Below are 13,314 nucleotides of genomic sequence, written 5' to 3'. Positions count from 1 at the left end.
AAGAGAAAGTGTGAAGTAGGTGGGGACTTTTAGCTCAGGCCGTTAGTGGTGTTAACGTTAAGTGAAAGTGTGGGTTCGAGAACGTTAGTGACAATCACCTTTTTCACTAACGTTGCTCACCCAAGTATGAGCCACATTAACCTCAACGTTAGTGGCACAAACGTTACCACTAACGTTGCCTCTTGGTCCTTCGCACACGTTATTGGGACTTACCTTTCCCAATAACGTTGATAAGCTTCCCCATTTCCTACGTTAGAGTCCACGTTAACTTAGTTAACGTGGCTCTTAACGTAAGCTTGCCAATCCTTCGAGAACGTTAGTGACACTTACCTTTGTCACTAACATTCTAATGTGCCCCTATTTCTCACGTTAGAGTCCACGTTAACTAGGTTAACGTGGCTTCTAACGTAGTCATGCTAGCCATCTCCAACGTTAGTGACAAAGGTGAGTGTCACTAACGTTGGCTCCTAATCTCTTTATCCACGTTAGCTTCCACGTTAACTAAGTTAACGTGGGAGTTAACGTTGCTCATGGTGGCTCTTGGTGGTTCACCCCAACGTTAGTGACAAAGGTAAGTGTCACTAACGTTGGCGACCAATTGCTCTCTCCACGTTAGCTTCCACGTTAACTAAGTTAAAGTGGGAGTTAACGTGGCTTATGGAAGCTTGGCCAACGTTAGTGACAAAGGTAAATGTCACTAACGTTGGCTTCCCTTTTGCTTCTTAACGTTAGAAGCCACGTTAACTAAGTTAACGTGGCAACTAATGTGGCCAATTATGAGCTTGGTCCAACGTTAGTGACAAAGGGGAGTGTCACTAACGTTGGCCTTATTGCATTCTTCCACGTTAGAGTTCATGTTAACTTAGTTAACGTGACTCTTAACGTGGGCTTATGATGGCTTCGAGGGCGTTATTGGCGATTACCTTTCTCATTAACTTTCCAAGTTAGCACCCATTCCACATTAGAGGTCACGTTAGTGGGACTAACGTGACTGCTAATGTGGTTCTTCTATGCTTCCTTTGTCCTGAAATCAAGCAACAAAATGCATCAAAGTTCTAGTCCAAGTCATGAGTCATGCATCATCCAATTTATCATATAATTCATGCAAAATCCTCATGACATCATGTAAGGTGCACAATGTATTCTTGAATCAAGATGTAAGTAAATATCTACCCAAAACTAGCTTATTTTCTAAGAAAAGGCATGAAACTACCCTAAAAACAGTAAAGAAAAGGTCAGTGAAACTAGCCAAAATGCCCTGGCATCATTCAACCACAGAGGCGGCTAAATCCAGCCATGAAGGAGGTGGTGCAGAAAGAGGTCACCAAGTTACTAGAGGCTGGGATTATTTATCCTATTTCTGATAGCCCCTGGGTGAGCCCTATCCAAGTTGTCCCCAAGAAGGGAGGCATGACAGTGATTCATAATGAAAAAAATGAACTGGTTCCTACAAGAACAGTTACAGGGTGGCGAATGTGTATTGATTACAGAAGGCTCAATACAGCCACCAGGAAGGATCACTTTCCTTTACCATTCATAGACCAGATGCTAGAAAGACTAGCAGGTCATGAATACTACTGCTTTTTGGATGGCTATTCAGGTTACAACAAAATTGTAGTAGATCATCAGGACCAAAAGAAAACAGCATTCACATGTCCTTCTGGGGTGTTTGCCTACAAGAAGGATGCCTTTTGGTCTGTGCAATGCACCTGCAACCTTTTAGAGGTGCATGCTCTCTATCTTCTCTGATATGGTAGAGAAATTTCTGGAAGTATTCATGGATGACTTTTCAGTATTTGGAGACTCATTCAGCTCCTGCCTTGACCATGTAGCACTTGTTCTGAAAAGATGCCAAGAGACCAACCTAGTTTTAAACTGGGAAAAATGTCACTTTATGGTGACTGAAGGGATTGTCCTTGGGCATAAAATTTCAAACAAGGGAATAAAGGTGGATCAAGCTAAAGTTGAAGTAATTGAAAAATTACCACCACCTGCCAATGTTAAGGCAATCAGAAGCTTTCTGGGGAATGCAGGATTCTATAGGAGGTTTATAAAGGATTTTTCAAAAATTTCAAAACCTCTAAGCAATCTGCTAGCTGCTGACACGCCATTTGTGTTTGACACAGAGTGTCTGCAGGCGTTTGAAACCCTGAAAGCTAAGCTGGTCACAGGACCAGTTATTTCTGTACCAGACTGGACATTACCATTCGAATTATTGTGTGATGCCAGTGACCATGCCATTGGTGCAGTATTGGGACAGAGGCATAACAAGCTTCTGCATGTCATTTATTATGCTAGCCGTGTTTTAAATGATGCCCAGAAAAATTACACAACCACAAAAAAAGAATTGCTTGCAGTGGTTTATGCCATTGACAAGTTTAGATCTTACTTAGTAGGATCAAAAGTGATTGTGTACACTGACCATGCTGCTCTTAAATATCTACTCACAAAGCAGGATTCAAAACCCAGGCTCATAAGATGGGTGTTGCTTCTGCAAGAGTTTGATATAGAAATAAGAGACAGAAAAGGGACAGAGAACCAAGTGGCTGATCATCTGTCCCGGATAGAACCAGTAGAAGGGGCGTCTTTTCCCTCTATTGAGATCTCTGAAACCTTTCCAGATGAGCAATTGTTTGCCATTCAGGAAGCACCATGGTTTGCAGACATTGCAAACTATAAAGCTGCAAGATTCATACCCAAGGAGTACAGCAGGCAACAAACAAAAAAATTAATTACTGATGCAAAGTACTACTTGTGGGGTGAATGATAAACCCATATTTTATGATATATTTTGTACCTAATTTAAGTGATTTATTCAGTCCTTCACCCACTTATTCATGTTAATTGCATGGTTTTACTTTTCCTTCCTTATTATGTGATGTATGTGAAAAACATGTTTCCTATGCTTTAAAAGTAATTATTTTAATTACCCTTTATTTCCATTCGATGCCGTGATTCATGTGTTGAGTAGTTTCAGATCCTCTAAGGCAGGAATGACTTAAAGGATGGAAAGGAAACATACAAAAATGGAATGAAAGCACAAAATGGAGTTTTAGAAGAAACTGGCAGTGACGCGATCGCATGGACGACGCGGCTGCGTGGCAACGCGAAATAGTAGTGACGCGACCGTGTGATTGATGCGACCGCGCGCCTTAAGCGAAACGCATATGATGCGGACGCCTGACTGAAGCGACCGCGTGACAAGGAAAACTCCAATTGACGCGACCACGTGACCCACGCGGACGCGTGACAGAGGCCACGCACTAAAAATTACAGAAAACATCCCCAGCGATTTCTGAAGCCCTTTTTGGCCCAAATCCAAGTCCAGAAGGCACAGATCAGAGGTTACGAAGTGGGGGAATGCATCCATTCAGAAGAGAGTCTCCAATTAGTTACTTTTCATGATTTAGATGTAGTTTTGAGGGAGAGGTTCTCTCCTCTTTCTTTTAGGATTTAGATTTAAGATTTTATTCGCTTTCAGGATTATCTCTTTTTATCAGGTTCAACATTCCTTTTTATTTATCTTCTCAATTTAGTCTATGAATTCCTCTATGTTACAGATTATTCTTTGAATTAATGTTATTTGAGGTATTTCAGTTTATTATTGCTTTCTTTTATTTATATTACTGTTGTTTCTAATCTGAAGACATTTTTATTCCAGTAGATTTATTTTCCCTTTTGGTCTTGGCTAAGAAATCAATAACTCAGGAGTTATCAAACTCAAACATGGTTGATAATTGTTATCTTTGCTAATTGAATTGAACTTCAATAATCCCAATCTTTCCTTAGGGATTAACTAGGATTTGAAGATCAAACTAATTAGTCACTTGATATTTCTTTACTTTAAGTAAAGACTAACTGAGTGGAATTAAGATTCAATCTTCATCATCATTGATAAGGATAACTAGGATAGGACTTCTAATGTCTCATACCTTGCCAAAAGTTTATTTCACAGTTATTTATTTACTTTACAGTCTTTTACTTATTTCAATTGCAATTTAAATTACTTGTTCCTCTTCTTAAAAACCCCAATTTACAATCTTCATAACCAATAATAAGAACATACTTCCCTGCAGTTCCTTGAGAAGACGACCCGAGGTTTAAATACTTCAGTTATCAATTTATTTAGGGGTTTGTTACTTGTGACAACCAAAACATTTGTAAGAAAGGTTGATTGCTTGGTTTAGTAACTATACTTGCAACGAGAGTTTACTATAATGGTGCCGTTGCCGGGGAACTGCAATTGTGTGCCTTATTATTGGTTATTGTAAATACTTTTCTTTTACTTGTTTATTTGTCTTTATTTTCTTAACTTTTATTTCCATTAGCTACTATGAATTCTCACCCCTCTCGCTTCGAGTTTGGTTCTAATATTGTTGAAAGGAGTGAAAGTTATAACAGGAACATGCATCAAGGTCAGAGCAATCAAAGATGGATGGAGCCAAGAGGATCTGATCAACCCTTTAGGCAACAACACCCTCCAAGATATCATGGACAAAGACCATTCTACAATGCATACCAAGCAAATAGACATGGTGGACAACCTTGTGGTTACCAACAAGCCCCACCCTGCGCTTATAGGCCATCCTCTCAACATAACTTCGCACCACCACACTCACAAGCTCCTTTTCACCATTCACTACCGTATGATCCTCATCTACCCAAATTCCAATCCAATTACTCTCAAACACCACCACTTCCCCATGTACCACGTCCAAATCTATCACCCCAAGAATCAGAGGTTCGCCTCAAGAAAATAGTAGATCAACTTCAAACAACCCTTCATCAACTGGAGCAAGCAGTAAGTCTATTATCTTCTAGACGTTCGAACATTCAAGGGCCTCCCAGAGCCCCATGTGGACAATCTAATGAAGAGCGTAGCATGAAGGAGATACTAGAAACTCCAGTGGACAAGACAGGGTATGACTTCGTATTAGAACAAATAGAGGAAGCTGTCATTATGAAAGAAGAGGAGTTGGTTGAAGACTTAGGAGACGCCGAACTTCCATGGGAATCCGAAGTTGTAGAGAATTCTGTTAAGAACGTTACAATTGATGATAAGGAGGATAGTGCACAACTCCCACAGCAAATCTTTTATGAAGAACTAGACGGAATAATCCAAGAAGCAAGTTTCCTTGATGATAATCTCAAGTCAAGTTCTCCCAGTAGTGAACTTGCATCAGCAAGTGAATTCTCTGAGATCGAAGAATCTTCCCCAAGTGAATACGAAGATGATGCGGAGGTAGATTTCTCTCAACCTCCTATTTATGACTTAAGTGATGAGGAAAACATAGAAGGCTTTGATCAGAACATGGATGCAATTTGAGGAAGTCTGCAAGGAAGTGAAGAAATTCACAGAAGAGCACAAGGGAGTAGAACTCACAAAACCACTAGAAACACCTAGCCCAAGGCCATTACCACCTAATACAAGCTTCAAATGGGTACAATCCTTAACCTTTAACTTTATTTTCCCACTTGAATATGGTTTGCTTGAAACAGATGGCCAACTTAGAGCTCTTTGCGGCTTTAAGAGTAAGAGGGAAATGGCTCGCACTCAGAGCTGGTGCACAATGTTCAATAAGGTTCCACGCTTTAATTCGAAGTGCACGGGTTGGCATCATGATCAATTGAATGGATCTCGGAAAACATTTGGTCATCTTGGTGAAAATCTACTTTCTAAACCGCCCGGATGGAAAAATATAGATCAAGACGAAGGCGGATTTAAAAGCATGGTTTGGGATCCTGGAATCTGTTTTGACATTCGTCACCCCGGGAGCCTGAGAATTTGTTTGAAGCTGCTCAGAAGCTTTACATGCCTAGTTTGGGACCCCAGAGGCTGTTGGCATTCCAAGCATTGGTGGAGATTTCTGGATGAATTTAAGTATAAGCCGCCATAACAGGAAGCTCATCCAATGTCCAACTTAAGGACTTTAACTAAAAGTGCTAGGTGGGAGACAACCCACCATGGTATGGTCGTTCCTTTTTTTTTCAGTTTTATTTCGTGTTACTTATTTTTATTATCCTTTTCAATTGAACCTGAATAATATTCATTCACATTGTATACTGCATAATTGCATACCTGCATAAAAAAAAAGAAGAAGAAAGGGTGCGCGACGCGACCGCATCACTCATGCGATCGCGTCAGTTGCGAAAAACACTCCCCACGTGTCCGCGTCATTCACGCGGCCACGTGATCTGGAGATCGGCGTAAATCCCCAACGTCCAGAGAGTTAGGCTGGAATCGTGCAGCCATTGTGCGTTTCACACAAAATGACCCACGCGATCGCGCCACTCACGCAATCACGTCACTTGCACAACACCAATCCCACGCGACAGCGTGAGCGACGCGATCGCGTCGCATGGATTGCACAACACCCCAAAGGAGACAGAGAGTTGTGCTGAAAGGACGCTGGAATTGTGCGTTTAGCACAATTTCCAGCGACGCGGTCGCATGCCTCATGCGACCGCGTCATTCCCTCTTTTACCCATTCCATACGATCGCGCCACCCACGCGATCGCGTCAACCCTCATTTCACCCCAGCCACGCAACCGTGTGCCCCACGCGATCACGTGAATTTAAATTTACTAACCCCCCAGTCACGCGAACCCTACCTATTCATGCCCCCCAGCCCTTCTCCTTCCTCTCTCTCTCCAACCAACCACCACCAACTTCCAGCCACCACCACCAACCACCGCCGCCCTCGTCGACCACCCAGAACCCACCGCCACGCCACCCCCCTTCCCCCTCTTTCTTCTTCTTCTTTCCTCCTCTTCCCTCCACCACCACTGCCCCCCTCCGCGACCGCCACACCCACCGCCGCCGCTCCGTCCCAGCCGCAGCACCCACTACCACCCACACCCCCTTCCCTCCCCTTCCCCCCTCCCCCATTACCTTTCCAAACCCCCTACCTCCGAACAGCCCTCACTGCCGCCGTGCCACCCTCCACCGCCGCATCAGCCGCCACCACCACCACCCCCCAGCCACCTCTCTGCCCCACTTTCATTTCTACGCCTACCAGGTTCCGCCGAACGCCACCCTTCTATCAATTCATAGTTAATTACATATTTTTCTGTTTATCTTCATAATTAGGCTAGTTAGATTTGCATGTTGTAGTGGATTCTAAGTTGTTAGGTAGCCTAGGATGTGGTTAGTGGATTTAGGCCTGATTAATTGTGCTGTTCGTGTTTCTTGCTTTATTAATTTCGCAATTCTGCTGTTGATGTGATGTTAGTATTGTTCATATGCTGTAATTTCTTGTTTCATGCTGCTCTTTACACTGCTTTTTCATGTTCATAGTCCTCATATGTAATTGCAGCTATCTTTTTAATTCATATGAACTATTCTGATTGCTGATTATTTTCCGGGAACATCCAATTTAAGTCAGAATGCTGCCCAATTTTCTGTAAACTGTTTTCTTTCCATTCATGTCTTGGTTTTGGCACTTTGAACTCTGCTTTACTCTGCTTTTACCAAACCAATTCATGAATGCCAGGGCACGCTTTCTTATTCTTTTCAATTTCCTGGTTTATAAGATGCATCTTGGATGATTCAATTCCACTTTTTTGCTATTTCCATATGAATCATCCTTACCTTCCTTGTTTGAATATGAGTTATCTGTTGCTTTAATTTATGAATTTTCATTACTTAGGGAATGATCATCATGCCAATTAATCTAATCCGCTTTTTACTAATTCACTAATTTTAACTTCCTAAACTCTTTTTCATTCCTAACCAACCTAACTTTCACCATATATCTTCTTGGTTTTTTTTCACTATTCTCTTTCACTTTCTAACCAAGGCATGATGATAATTTTTTCTAATTAACATGAATTCTATTACATTTTGGATTGTGGATTTCTCTTCTTAGTTTTCTAACTCCTATACAATCCTTAATGCACATTTACTTAACTCATTTTTCTACTGCTCCTTTGCCATTATGTGCTTCTTTTGATTAATTGCCTACCTATTTTCCTGTTTTTATTATATCCTGGTTTTCTGTTTTTCAGGATGTCTAACACCCAAAGAAAGGGAAAAGAAAAGGCAACAACTAGCAAACAGAAAAGAGGTGAATCCTCCATGTCCATCCTGGACATCATGCATGATGACTCCTAGCGGGAGAAACACTTTACCCCGCAGGAGAAGGCTGACCAGCTACTCCCTGCTACTGATCCCATTAAGTTTGCAAACCGATACTGTGAGCTGAAGTATCCGGTGTTTGCAACCTCCAGGAACCTGTACCTGGAGAGGACTCTGAAGATCCCAGAAGAACTTCAGCAATACACCTCTTATCAGATCAAACAAAGAGGCTGGAAGTCTAATATATTTCCCGTTAGGGACGTACTGATCATCCCGTGGGAGCATGGCTTTGGTGTCTCCAACTCTGTAGGAGACTCTGGCTGCTGAGACGAGATTTGAAACCAAGGCAGGAAAAGGTAAGTTACCCGCAATTTGTACGTGTCCCATAGCATTCCGGATGTGTCTTGGTAGGTTCAGAGGCTGGTCTGTAAGGATGCACCATAGTAGAACGGCCATGTAAGCAGTGAAGGAGGACTCGTGGGTGCTCGGAAAGACGTAATTGGACATAATCTATGCCCACACGCGAGCATCCAAGGTAAGTGCAGAAGCCAATATTCCCTTAGGTCGGGAACAATGGTATCAGTAGATCCATCCGCTGCCAGGTAGTGCGATAACTCTGAGAACAGCGTCCCAGTCAAATTGGTACATCTGGCACTTAAGTGCAGCCTCTTGAAATACGTCCAGTCCTTCTGGAGTAGGGGGAAGATCTAAAGTTCGTTGAATGGCCTCTTCTGTAATGGGGATTTACTTCTGACAGACACAGACAGACTGCAGGGTCGGCAGGTGGAAGTTGGAGTAGAACTCGACTACCCAGTAAAGATTAACCTGCCGTGGCTGTCTCTGTAGGAAACCCCATTGTCTTCGTGTAATTTGCGGCTCAACAAATTCAGCAATATGGGTCGGGAGGATAAGGAGGTACTCGTTATTGTAACTCCTTTCTGCCAGGATGGGGAACATCTGCTCACAGTAGCGATTGGTAAATCGTGCAGTGTCCTTCGCTGGGAAGGCTCTCTCTTTTTCATCAACCTTTATATTCCTCTTAATCCTTTTTGTTGAGGGCTTAACTGCAGTTGAATATGGCTCTGCCACTAATGCTCTTTTTGTTCCTCTTCTTGCGGGTGGTTTGGGAGTAGCTTTCTCCTTGCCTTTCTTGGTGGCCATCCTAAAAGAAAGAAAAGAAAAAGTATGTTAAAATGTCAAGGGTTGGAGCAAGGAAGAGGGCGGGAAAGGTGGTAATCAATTCACATTAAAAGATGAATGATGTTAACACATGGTCATGACTACATATGAAAAATCATCAATGGAAATATAGCAGGTGCATACGGGGACAATTAAATGCAAGGTGTTTATTGGCATGCAGGCAAAGGCATGAGTAGCATAGATCAAGCATTCAATGTCTAAGTTAGATTACCAAGTCTTTCATACTAATAATCTGTTTGTATTAACAATTATATTTAACTAATAAAATATAAGAAAGGGTTTTGTGAAAAGCAAGCATATAGAGTAGTAGATTAAAAAAAAATCTAAAAATAGTGCACAATGTCATACCGGCGTTTTCACAAACACATAGCATGCATGATAAATAGGCTAATGAAAATAATAAATTGAACATGAAAGCAACCCTTAAAAATTAATATATAATTGCCAAACAAGTTCTTAACAATCCACAAGCAAATCATAAGGAATAATAATGACCCTAATAAATTTCCAACACCAATTAAAAGGAAAAGAAAGAAAAGGAAAACATGGATAATGCAAGTAAAAAGAAAAAAGAAAAGGAGAAGAAAACATAAAAATAAAAAGAAGACTAGAAAAGTAAGGAGGGATGAAGAAAAGAAAAACCTTGATAATGGCGGTGAGAGAGAGAGAAAGTAGAAAGTGAGAAAGAAGGAAGAAAGAAGAAAGGGGAAGAAAGAAATAAGGAGGGAAAAGAAAAAGTAGGATTCGGGGAAGAGAAAGATAAGATATTTTGGCAAATTAGGATAAGCTATGCTGCGCAAGCGACGCGGACGCGTGGGGAACGCGTTCGCGCAAATTGCGCTCACATGAATCGACGCGGTCGCGTCGGTCACGCAGACGCGTGACTCATTTTGTGCTACTGGCGTGAAGGCCGCCTCGCGCTCGCACAACTCTCTGTTCAAAACTCATTATTGCCAAATTACAGGGTGACGCGGTCGCGTGGTGGACACGATCGCGTGGGTGGCCAATATTGGGATATAATGCGAACGCGTGAGCCATGCATCCGCGTGGTAAGGCTTGTGCATTCAGCACCAGTCCAGCACCACTCTAGCACAACTTTTGGTCATGCACCCTGTCTTACGTCGATTTTCAGGTCACGTGACCGCGTGGGAGACGCGGACGCGTGGGAGGCATGTTTCCCATATGACGCAGACGCGTCAGCGACGTGGTCGCGTGGGGTGATTTGTGCCAAAGGCACGCCTTCAGCCACGCTCCCGCGTGACTCTCTGTTCGATTTATTTGCTTTCTTACTCTTCTGCGACGCGGACTCGTCGGCAACGCTGTCGCGTCGCGTCCTCCCCCCTTCTTTTTTTTATATGCAATATGCATATGAAGATGCAAACTAAATGTGCTAATAATGAGAAGAGTTATTGAAAAATAAAACTAAGAAGAAGAAGGAAAGGAACGATCATACCATGGTGGGTTGTCTCCCACCCAGCACTTTGCTTTAACATCCTTAAGTTGGACGCTCCACTAGCTCAGTCTTCTACTGTGGGTGTATCCTCCAAGAGGAAGATCTCTAGCTCCTTGTTTTTCGTCACCTTCTCACCATGATATAGCTTTAAGCGATGTCCATTAACTTTGATGAATTCATATCTTGAAGGATGACTCAGGTGGAAAACTCCGTATGGCTCAACCTTCTCTACTCTATATGGACCTTCCCATTTTGATCTCAACTTGCCTGGCATGAGCCTCAGTCTAGAGTTGTAAAGGAGGACTAAGTCCCCAGGTTAGAACTCTCTCCTTTTGATGTGCTTATCATGCACAACCTTCATCTTTTCCTTGTATAGCCTCGAGTTCTCATAAGCGTCTAGGCAAAGGTTTTCCAATTCTTGTAGTTACAACTTCCTTTCTACTCCGGCTTTCTCAAATCCCATGTTACACTCCTTTACTGCCCAAAAGGCTTTGTGCTCTACTTTAACTGGGAGGTGACAGGCTTTTCCATAAACTAAGCGGAAGGGACTCATCCCAATGGGTGTCTTGTATGCTGTTCTGTATGCCCAGAGTGCATCTTGTAGCCTGGTGCTCCAATCTCTTCTATGAGGTTTGACTATCTTCTACAATATACGCTTTATCTTTCTGTTTGACACCTCGGCTTGCCCATTAGTCTGAGGGTGGTAGGCTGTTGCTACTTTATGAATTATCCCATGCTTCTTCAGTAATCCTGTTAGTCTCCTGTTACAAAAATGGGTGCCTTGATCGCTCACGATTGCTCGTGGTGATCCAAAGCAACAAATAATATGGTTTCTAACAAAGGAAACAACAGTGTTAGCATCATCAGTGCGGGTAGGAATTGCTTTCACCCATTTAGAAACGTAATCTATAGCTAACAATATATAAAAATAACCATTAGAATTTGGAGATGGACCCATGAAGTCAATGCCCCAAACAACAAAAATTTCACAAAAAAGCATAATCTATTGAGGCATCTCATCCATCTTGGATATATTACCAAACCTTTGGCATGGGGAACAAGATTTACAAAATTTAGCAGCATCTTTAAAAAGAGTAGGCCACCAGAATCTACAGTCTAAAATTTTCCTAGCTGTTCTTTGAGGGCCAAAATGTCCTCCACTCTCAGATGAGTGGTAGGCCTCTAAAATGGACTGGAATTCTGATTGAGGCACACACCGTCTAATTACCTGGTCAGTGCCACATCTCCATAAATATAGATCATCCCATATATAATATTTAGATTCGCTTTTCAGCTTGTCTCTTTGATGCTTAGTAAAATTTGGAGAAAAAGTGCGGCTAACTAGATAATTAGCTACAGGCGCATACCAAGGGACAACTTCAGATATTGCTTGCAGGTTATCAAATGGGAAATTATCATTTATAGGAGTGGAGGTATCCTTAATGTGCTCAAGGTGACTTAAGTAGTCTGCCACTAGATTTTGGTTACCACTCCTATCTTTAATTTCTAAATCAAATTCTTGTAGTAGCAGTATCCAACATATAAGCCTTGGTTTGGACTCCTTTTTAGCTAATAAATATTTTAGAGCTGCGTGGTCTGAGTACACTACTTAGTACCAAGTAAATAGGCTCAGAATTTATCCAGAGCAAAAACAATAGCAAGAAGCTCTTTCTCAGTAGTAGTGTAATTAGACTGAGCAGCGTCTAAAGTCTTAGACGCATAAGCAATGACAAAAGGATCCTTACCTTCACGCTGAGCCAGCACTGCTCCTACTGTATGGTTGGAAGCATCGCACATGATTTCAAATTGCTGGCTCCAGTCTGGTCCTCTCACAATTGGAGCTTGAGTCAGGGTGGTCTTTAGCTTATCAAACGCTTGTTTGCAATCCTCACTGAACTTGAATTCAGTATCTTTCTGCAGTAGTCTGGATAAGGGTAGTGCTACCTTACTAAAGTCCTTAATGAATCTTCGGTAAAAACCTGCATGGCCAAGGAACGAACGGACTTCCCTCACAGAAGAGAGGTAAGGTAAACTAGAAATAACATCCACCTTTGCTGGATCTACAGAAATGCCCGTATTTTGGCCAGTTTCACTGACCTTTTCTTTATGGTTTTAGGGTAGTTTCATGCACTTTTCTTAGGAAATAAGCAAGTTTTGGGTAGAATTTCACTTACATCTTGATTCAAGCTAACATTGTAATTTTTATATGAATTTATGAGAATTATGCATGAATTGAATGACAAATTGGATTATGCATGTCTCATAACTTGGACTAGAACTTTGATGCACTTTATTGCTGGATTTCAGGACAAAGGAAGCAAGGAAGAACCACGTTAGCAGCCACGTTAGTCTAACTAACGTGACCTCTAATGTGGAAGGGGAGCTAGCTTGCAACGTTAATGAGAAAAGTAATCGCCAATAACGTCCTCGAAGCCATCATAGCCCACGTTAATTGCCACGTTAACTACATTAACGTGGTAATTAACGTGGAAGAAGAAAATGAAGCCAACGTTAGTGACACTCACCTTTGTCACTAACGTTGGACCAAGCTCATATTGGCCACGTTAAGAGCCACGTTAACTCA

This window comes from Arachis ipaensis, chromosome B10, assembly GCF_059453495.1.
Source record: "Arachis ipaensis isolate K30076 ecotype BB chromosome B10, ASM5945349v1, whole genome shotgun sequence".
NCBI lineage: Eukaryota > Viridiplantae > Streptophyta > Magnoliopsida > Fabales > Fabaceae > Arachis > Arachis ipaensis.
The sequence above is the reverse complement of the archived record's forward strand: the minus strand, read 5'-3'. Positions refer to the sequence as shown.